Raw genomic sequence first — 9682 nt, 5'->3', positions numbered from 1 at the left:
GTGAGTGTATGTTGGCTCAGTGACATAGTTCATTTGAAGAGAGTCCAGCTGGGTGGCAAGCCCTTCCTGTGAAGGGTGGGGTCTGGGCAGGGCATCTTGACCTCCATCATACTTCACGGATCGCTCAGTCTGCTGGAGCAGCTTATTACAAACTCCCCAGACAGAAAAGGGGATTTAAAGGCGTGTGTTCACCTAGAGTATACAACACTCTACATTTAGAATTTTCCTCTGGCTGTTATTAACTCTCCCTCCTTCTGTGATAAAATAACTTAAAGATGACCGAAACACATGAACGTCTCACAGAAAAGCACATTGATCCACACTGACAATTACGTTGATAGCGTTGGACAAGCGAGCCCTGGCCGGAACATCAGAGGCCTCGGGAAGGCACGCACACAGACTCTTCCAGAGAAACACTCAGGCGTCGCGTATGTCTATGAAGTCCATGGTGGTCCAGTGGGCAGAGCTATGCCAGGACACCCTCTTCAAAGCAAAGACAGATTATCACATTTTGCACTCCCTCCCGTGAAGAATGAAGTACAATTCCTTCAGGGAATTGTAGGACAATTCTCTAGGCCAGTACACTCCACTCCTAGGAACATGGCTTTGACCCACATATGGAGAGATGAAAAAGGCTGTCAGTTTTGAGTGAGGCCTGGAGTAGCAGAAAGCTCTTCGAAAGGTCCAGGCTGTGGTATTAAGTGCCTTGCCGCCTGGCCCATGCTCCTATGGTCCCAGAAGCCCCAACGATGGGCAAAGATGTCAAGTAGGGTTTGTGGGATATTTGCATTGCAGCCTTCTGGAATGCTGGGCTTTGCCCTCTGTTGAAAATAATCATACATGTTCAAAAGAATTGGAAGAAAGTAGTCACATATATTCAAAAGAATTAGAAGAAAAAAGAATTCAAAAATATTAGAATAATTAGAAGAAAATATGTATCTCTATATATCTCTATATATTATATGTATATATGTATATGTATATAATATATAATATATAGAGATATATATTGAAAAACTATTCCTGTCATGCTTCTCAGTCCTGGTAGAGCTGAGACCTAACCTGAGACACCAAGTGACTCTGCGGCTGGAACTTCCCATCGTGAACTGGATCCTGTCAGACTCAGTGAGTTACGAGGTCAGTGGGTGCAGAGCAGCAGTCCACTGTGGGATGGAGGGGGTCCCTCTGAGACTGGGAGCAAGAAGGACCCCAGGGCATGAACAAGCTGCCTAAGCAGCCAGCCCGCACCCCCGCTGGTGCCCACCCCTGTTGTACCTCACCTTACGTCTCCAGCTCTAAGGGAATTCCTGAAGGAGGAAGCAAAAGTCCACGCTTGGCTCATAAAAGGATAAGTTTGGTAACTGGGGCGTACCGGAACTCGGACAAGAAGCACCCTGTAGCCTCTTCTCAGCCATGGCTCACTCAGGCTGGCAAGAGAAAATCCTCTCGGCAAGGGGATTTTGGAACAGTGCACCTGTTCATGCACTTTGTGCTGAAAGAGGAGTGGCCCCACGTGCAAATATGGAAGGATTCACGGGCAGTACTGAATGACTGACCAAATGGAAAGGGGCCGGGGAGGAAACAGACTGGCATCTTGAGGACAAAGAAACCTTGGGTAGATGTATGTAAGAAAATACGGAGGAGGTATAAAGCGTATCTTTCAAACACTCGTTAGCATCTACCAGAGAGCATCTGCCACAGAAGCTCTATGTAACTGAACACACCAGATGACTAAACATGACGGGCACAGGAACAATGGGAACGGAGTGACAGCGACGGAGGTCACGCATGAGCTCAACAGCACACATTTCTGCTTGCACGGGCCGATCTAGCTCCTGCTGCCACCGCAAGTTCAACCTGACAGCAACAGAGAGCCACACGCAGCCCAGAGGGTGGCACGACGTCTCCAAGGTAGCATCTGGCCACCTGATGACCAGTAGACTTCACGAAGTCCCATGTATACCGAAAGGGCCAACCGTTTATCCTCATAGGGACTCTTCAATCCCGTTATCAGTTTGACTTCTGTTCCTAGGGCCTCCGTCTGCACCACTCTCTTACAGAGTGGCCAAGCATGGGACCCACTCCACAGCGTACTCTGTGTGGGCACAAGAACGTGGGATCCAATGGTCCTATTACATATGGTACTGACAGAAGCAGCTGGTCTCGGAGAATGCTGGAATGGCCTACTGAGGCTCAGTTGTAGCTCCAGCTCCAGCAGAGAGGCTATAATTTTGAGCAAGGGTTGGCAAATCCAGCCTGCCACCTGTTTTTGTCAATAAAAGTTTTACTGGAACACAGCCATCCGTAGTCGTTCACATATTGTCTATGGCTGTGCTTTCGCACGACAAGGGCAGACTTGAGTTGTTGTCACTGAAACCATATGGCCCACAAATTCTAAAATAGTTACTTTCTGGCTCTTTACAGAAAAAGTTTGCCAACCCCTGTTCTCAAGGATATACTGCCATCAGCCAGGGCACAGTTTATTATTCTATGTCCCCAACGGGAAGAATATATAGTTCCAGAACCGAGGGGTTGAGGCATGAATGGTCTCACCGTCACATCTAATAATTTACTGGACTTTGTGTTTCATATTCCTGAAACTCTGGGTTATAGGTCCTGGTCTTCAAAAGTGGCACGTTCTTTTTCAGGGGACACGAGTCATACTGGATTACAAGCCAAAGCGCCACTGTGTAGAAAAGTGGATCTGAATGGCATAGGAAATGGAATGTCACAGAGAGATGAATAACCCAAATTACTCTCCAAAGAAGGGCCGGATACTCCACTTCCCCAGAAAGAATGTGGTCAGAAGGTCCTTTTGGTTCTGCCTCAGTTGTAGACAGTAGGTTTCCCCCTGGTCATGACCTTCACAGAGCAACCCACATCCAGTAATGGGGCAAAGCAATGGTATAAGTTCTGGCCATTTTGGTTTGCTGTGACTATTGGTGTGCCAGAATTGGGTACCTTTCTTCCCCACTCCCCACAGGGTGACATCAAGTTGGTAGCTTGACCTCAGCCATGGTAGGGGAATTTGCGTAATGGAAATTGGCCAACGCTACAAAGTAGGACTTTTTCTTTTCCTCCAGAGGGCTAGTTATTAAATATTGATCAGCACAACCCTGTTGAGCAATTCTCACCCCACAAATCACTTTCAGAGTGGTTGAGGTTTGGTTGGGCCAGAGTCTAGGTTTTCTTCTTCCTTTGCCCAATCCTGTCTCATTCTCTTCCTTTCCATGTATTGATCCCTAATAACATGCCTAAAAAAATTCCATCTTGTGTTTGATTCCAGAGAACCCAGGCTGCAACACAAGACGTTAGAGTATGAATTTTACTATTAATCTTGGCATACACACAGCACTTGCTGTTGTTAAAAGACTGTATTTATTTTGTGATATTATTTATGCGTACTTATTTTATGATATTACAAATAACAAAGCTCTGAGCCAGGCTTCCGAACACCTCAGTGATAGTATTTTAATTCTTGACGCTTAAGAAAACCAAATGGTAAGCAAAGAATAGCTAAGGGAAAGGCAAAACTCTTGTGTTATTCCTGAAGAGCACATTCGCATGACAATAGGGGTTCTAGAACCAAATAGCACAGAGAGACTGCTGCAGAAGAATTAAAGACTCCCGATCAACATTGTCTTTTGAAATAGTCTGATGGAAATTCTCCCAGTACTGTTACTTAGTCACCTCCACGTAAAAGATAGCTGCAACAAGGCCTTCTTAACCACGTTTAAGATATTAAAATATTAATGCAATTATTTGCTCACATGACCCACAAAATATTCAGTAAAATATCAGATAAAAATCTTGCAACTAACTTTAAGTCTGAAAGTATCCTCTTTCATGGGTACAGCCAGTAATTCTTGGGACCAGGAAGGTAGTTGAATCGATGTCAAAAGGAACCAGTCTCAATCTAGAAATGGCCTAGCAAATTAAGGAAAACATGCAGGTCTGAGACCTTAAGTCCAAAACATGACGAAGGTGTGTCCTAAGTCCTAGATTAATGCTGCAGCACTGTGGCACACAACTAACACACACACGCGCACACACGCACACACACACACACACACACACACTGCCTTCAAGGATACTTCTCGATGTTTCCTCCAGAACATGTGCTGTTACCTTATGTGTTCTCTGTGGCTTGCCCTTTTTAGGGAATGATTCATAGCGCCTCAGTCGTACCCTTGAACATGATATTTTGAATCATCTCTGGCTTTCTAAACTGCCCTTGTCCTCTTGAAGTGGATACCACTTTCCCCTTGATGTCCATCCCAGAAATATGGGTCCACCCCTACCTCTGCCCAAGATTTAGACATTAGCTTGGGGCAAAAGATAGACCCCAGCTCCATCCACTTCCATAACCAGATCCTGAAACCACGTCTTGCAGGCTATTCTGGCCCTCCCGTATCCCCTGCTTACTATCCTCGCTCTCCAGAAAGAAGTAACCAGAAAGTCACCGACTTTTGATGTCTTTGGGGAACAGGAATGATGGCAGCATCCTGGAGCAAGAGAGAAAGTTATATTTTTAACAAGTTGTGGAATTTTACCCACCAGCATAAAAGTATGGCTGCTTCTTAGGATAAAAGCTGTCACAGTGAAAATCAGACCACGTTTCCCAAAGGGCAGTTCCCAGGAGGGAACCCATGTGTCAAAGCAGAGTGTTTGAAGGTGCGGCTTGGAGTCGGGAAAGTGGACAGAAAAGTACCGTGTTGATGGCACGGTGGGGAGGGAGGAAGGGGAGAGGGAACTAGGGAGGAAAATAAAGCTTTTGGAGGAAGAAGATACATTTAAAGAGAAATGTAAAGGAGTATTTCTGTTTTCCGTACGGTGAGATGGCCTGCATAACACTATTACAGAGATCTAGAGTAAAGATTTATATTATTCTTCAAGGTTTCTGGAGGCAGATTATTGTTTCCTTAAATGCTGCTATGAGGCTTATATAGGATATATGGAGAAAAATATATAGCCTACATCTCGTTATTCTCCCTTGACAGTCTATATTTAAACCACATCAGCTCGAGTTAAAAGCCGAGTAGGTTAAGACCCAGCCCACACACATGGAGGGTGCTCAGTGATTTCAAAATGCTCTCTGCTTTCATGAGATGGTATATTGTATATGCAATCCCAGGACTTATCCCTGACCTACCGTCAGGGGCCAATAAAGATTTATTTCCTTTTCCCTACCCGTATCTTCTCTTCAAATAGGAAATATTTGAATGTGACTTTTTTTCAACAGACAGTTCTTCAAACTATCTTAGGTGGGTAAACTAGAAATCGTGCGGAAAAAAAAGAAACAGAAGGCTAAGATGTCAGCCTTGAAGGATTAACCACTCACTTCCAGCTCTTCAGGCACAGCGAGGGATTCGTGTATCCTAAAGCCCCCAAACCCTTTGCTTATGCTGATGCTAGGAGACATTTTAAGGCTGGTGCCTTCCATTTCTCTTTAGTGATCTCAGTGTCTAAACTCTGTATTTATTACTTTTCTTTCTGTTCTCATTTCTCTCTTCCACCTTCCTTAAACACCTGGTACCATCACCCTTACTTCTTGGGGAATGAGAAGAACTACTCTTATTTATTTACATCTTAGTGCAGGGGTGACCATTGGTTATCATCCTATTTGTCAATGCGATCAATTTATGTAGGGCCTGCCTGAAGACCGTCCCAGAATCCTTCTCAACACAGTACTGTGCAAGATGTGTGCGTGGAGGGGAGAGTATACTGTGATTGGTCGGTGCGTAAGTGATGTCTTTGATGAGTTACAGCCTGAGTGGTATCACCGTGCAGCTTAGGTATCAAATCTGCCTCTGTGTAGTTCTCAGTCAGTATTAAGCCGTGATCCCAACTTCACCGGGACACTTGCATTTAAAAAATAACCATCACATATTTTAAATATCCACAAGGACAATAGAATATTGAACTTTATTAATCCACAACCCAGATCCATCAAGTATCAACACGTGGCCAGTCTTCTTTAAGTTCTACTTCCAACCACAACCTCCCCCTGCCGACCTCAGGATTATTTTGAAATAAATACCAGAAATTAGAGTAGGTCATCTGGCAATATTTCGGTATATGTTGCTAAAGAGACAAGGACACTTTGAATACTTGCATTGTCCATTTTCTCTTAATAAAGAGACAAAAGACTTCTCAGAAGTAGAAATTTTTAAGAAATAGGCGCCCTCCTCCAAATTGCCAGACTCACATAATACAAGACTTTCCTGCCTCTTTCAAGAATGGCTGTTTGAGAAGTGCCCTTGATGGTGTTCAGTTGGGAAGGAGGTTTTTGCCTGATGTTTCTGAACTGGCAGAATCCATCAGTACGTGCAAAGGCAAAAGTGCGGGTACATGACGATCAAGCGGGAGGAAATGAGAGACGTGATGTGAACAAAGCCCCTCCAAGCACAGCTGAGAAAGAGCAACCAACATAGCTCCAACTTCATTAAGATAAAAACCAAACTGGCTACTGGCCAACAAAAATGAGGAAGGTGCATTGGGGGAGGGGGGGCGTTGTTCTGATGAAGCAATGGTTCAATATTAGACAAACTATCCAATAGAGAGTCTTATTAGATTCTGCTTTCTAATTCTGTACAGAATCAATAGAGTTTGAGGAGAGTCAGGAAAACTAGCCTTAGACTCCATTTCCTGAGAGGAGTTGAGCCCAGAGGGTGAATTTTCGTCACAAGACACCGGAGTCAGGTTTAGGCGTAACTAACTCCTCTGTCCATTCTTGGTGGAGCTGCGATACGTAAGCAAATGTCACACAATAGACCCCGTGACCGCCATGATTTGAAAGGGCCGTTTAAACAAGCCAAAACCACAGGATCAATGGTGTCTCTCAACCCACTGCTCTTTTTGCTCCTATAGCCACAATCTACATTATAATCTCGGCCCCTGGTAAAATAAAGTGCTTTTTATGTGCAATGGCTTGCTTGCACTTCTCATTTCTACCTGAGTGCAAGAACCAGAACCACACAAGCCAAACGGTGCCCTTCGCCTTTGCTTGCCTGAGACTCCATTGCCCTGTCCGAAGCCTCCTTGTTTCCAGTTTATTTCAATTTACTCAAGCCGCTCATTTGAGCCGTTTTATTCCCTCTCCCCAGATGTATGCCCATCCATGAAATGTCTATGAATAATACTCTGGTTTCATTGAGCACATTAAATAAGCCCCTGCATGAGTTTGCATCACTTATTTCTTACCCTCCTTAGAAAACGGATTATGCAAAGCAAGCTGGTTGACTTTTAGTAAGCAGGCAGCAGAGCGACATCGGGTCCATTGTTCAACATGAGTCCGTCCACTTTACCCTGGGCGAAACTCCCTATCTCGGTGAAGGAATTAGCTGTTTGGTGATCTCGCTTCTGTGCACATTCTCAATCTGTTTGGGCTGCTAGAACAAAATACCATGCCCTGAGTGACTTACAAGCGACAAAAAGTTATTTCTCACAGTCTGCAGGCCAGGAAGTCCGAAATCCAGATGTACGCAGATTCAGCCTCTGGGGAGAGCCCACTTCCTGGTTCAGAGACGGCCATTTTCTCATAGAGTCTTCACAAGGCAGAATCGGCAAGGGAGCTCGCTGGGGTCTCTTGCATAAAGAGATCCCATTCATGAGGGATTCACCCTTCCCAAAGCCCTTACCTCCTACTACCATCACACTGGGGGTTAGGATTTCAACATGTGAATTTGGGGGAGCACGTATAACACATATCTTGACTTCGCATTACCCAATGCTTTAGACTTAATACACAGTTTTCTACAAGCACGTTGTGGTGAAAGTCACAACATAAACGTAAATTCTCATTACTGCTTGCATTATAGCTTTGCTACAATCTGCTTTACTAGAACAATCATAAAATCACATATTTCTCCAATCATCGGGTAAAATATACAATTTTTTTCCTGTACACAAAACAAATACATCTCAGATTTCATAATAACTTTGAAAAATATTATTTTGATTGTTAGTTTTATATCATGTTTCTGTACTTTCCTTTACACATCACCTCCTCACATAATGCAAAAAATAGTCCCTCGGTGATTATTTGAAGTTTGTGGAATATAAAAGAGAAACTTCTTCAATCACCTCCTCCCTGTTGCAGAAGAAGCCATTACAAGGCTCACAGATAGGGTCAAAGGAGACCATCATGTTGAAAATGTCAAAGTCCCCTCACTGGTACCACACTGGGAAGAGGACAAGTATAGACGTGGTCTAACCCACTGCCCTGGGACTTAATGTGGTTCTTTAAAGCATTGTGTGGAGACTTTGAGGCACCTTTGGAGAAACTAAAATTAAGTAGCGGTAACAGTTTATAGAAATAAATAACTAAACATTAAAAAGCTGTTGAGGTTAAGTTAATTATGTATTTAAATTCAAAATTTCATACAGAGGACAATATGACCACCAGAGCTGCCTTCCAATGGGCTGAATAGACTGCCTCACAAGTCGTGAGAAGCCAGGCATTGAACACATTTAATCAAAGCCAGATGGAAATTTGTCAGGGTCACTGAAGAGAAGGTTCTCAGAGCCCCTGATTCTTCTCTTGCCCTCACATCACCCCCAGCTCCACTTGTGCAAATCCCACCGGTTCTACAACCACAACGTGTCCGTCTTTTTTTTCACACTTGATGTAGCCACAATCACCTGGTCCCAACAACAGGGTCCACCTCCTGTTCAGTCTACCTTTTTTACCGAGACTTCATTCACACCCAGCAAATAGTACATCAAATTACATCATCCTGCCGAAAGTACCCAGCACTTAGAATACGGTCCAAAACCTCTACTCTGGTCCAAAAGATCTTGAAAGATTTAGTTCCCCTTTATCTTTCCAGATCACTTTTTTCCCCTCTCCTCCTCCCACTACATTCTGGCTATAGCAGTCTCCTTTCTGTGCCTTCAGCAAATCAAAGTCCATTTCACTTTGGTTGGGGGGGAGGGGGAGGTGAGGAGTGCCTTTTCATGGCTGCTGCTTCTTCCTTAACACTTTTCCCTTTGGCCCTTCTTATTGTACACATCATCTCTGGGCTATCAGCCCTGACCATGCAATGCGTGTCCATTTACTTTCTCCAATGTTTTCATTCATAAACCCATCAGTATCTAAAATACCCTCATATATTCATTTGCTTGTTTATTTACTTCAACCTGCTTCTTCCACAACGATGTCATCTTTTTTTTTAATGTTTATTTATTATTGAGAGACAGAGTGCGACAGAACATGAGCACGGGAGGGAAAGACAGAAGAGGAGACACAGCATCTGAAGCAGGCTCCAGGTTCTGAGCTATCAGCACAGAGCCCGACGCGGGGCTCGAGCCCGCCAACTGCGAGGTCATGACCTGAGCCAAAGCTGGACGCCCAACCGACCCAGCCACCCAGGCGCCCCTACAACTATGTTATCTTTAAAAGGACAGAGACAGCCTCTGTGTGTCCTTATTGTCACTGAAGCCGCAGGTTCCAGTGTAGTCTGTGGCATAGAGTGGGCATTAACGTCTTCGTCTCTGAGATTTTTTCATTAGTGGCACAGCTACTACCCACAGGGTCTGTCTCCTTAATTCTCTAACATTCTTCTTAGCTCCCAGGGGCTTTTTTCACTCACTTGTCACTACTGTTCTCTCACCTCATTGCTTTATTTTCAGATCTTCATGTTATTTTTACCTTTTCCATCTTTGCGTTGATTTTGACAAT

The sequence above is a fragment of the Neofelis nebulosa genome, chromosome 15, assembly GCF_028018385.1.
Source record: "Neofelis nebulosa isolate mNeoNeb1 chromosome 15, mNeoNeb1.pri, whole genome shotgun sequence".
In the NCBI taxonomy this organism is placed as follows: domain Eukaryota; kingdom Metazoa; phylum Chordata; class Mammalia; order Carnivora; family Felidae; genus Neofelis; species Neofelis nebulosa.
The sequence above is the reverse complement of the archived record's forward strand: the minus strand, read 5'-3'. Positions refer to the sequence as shown.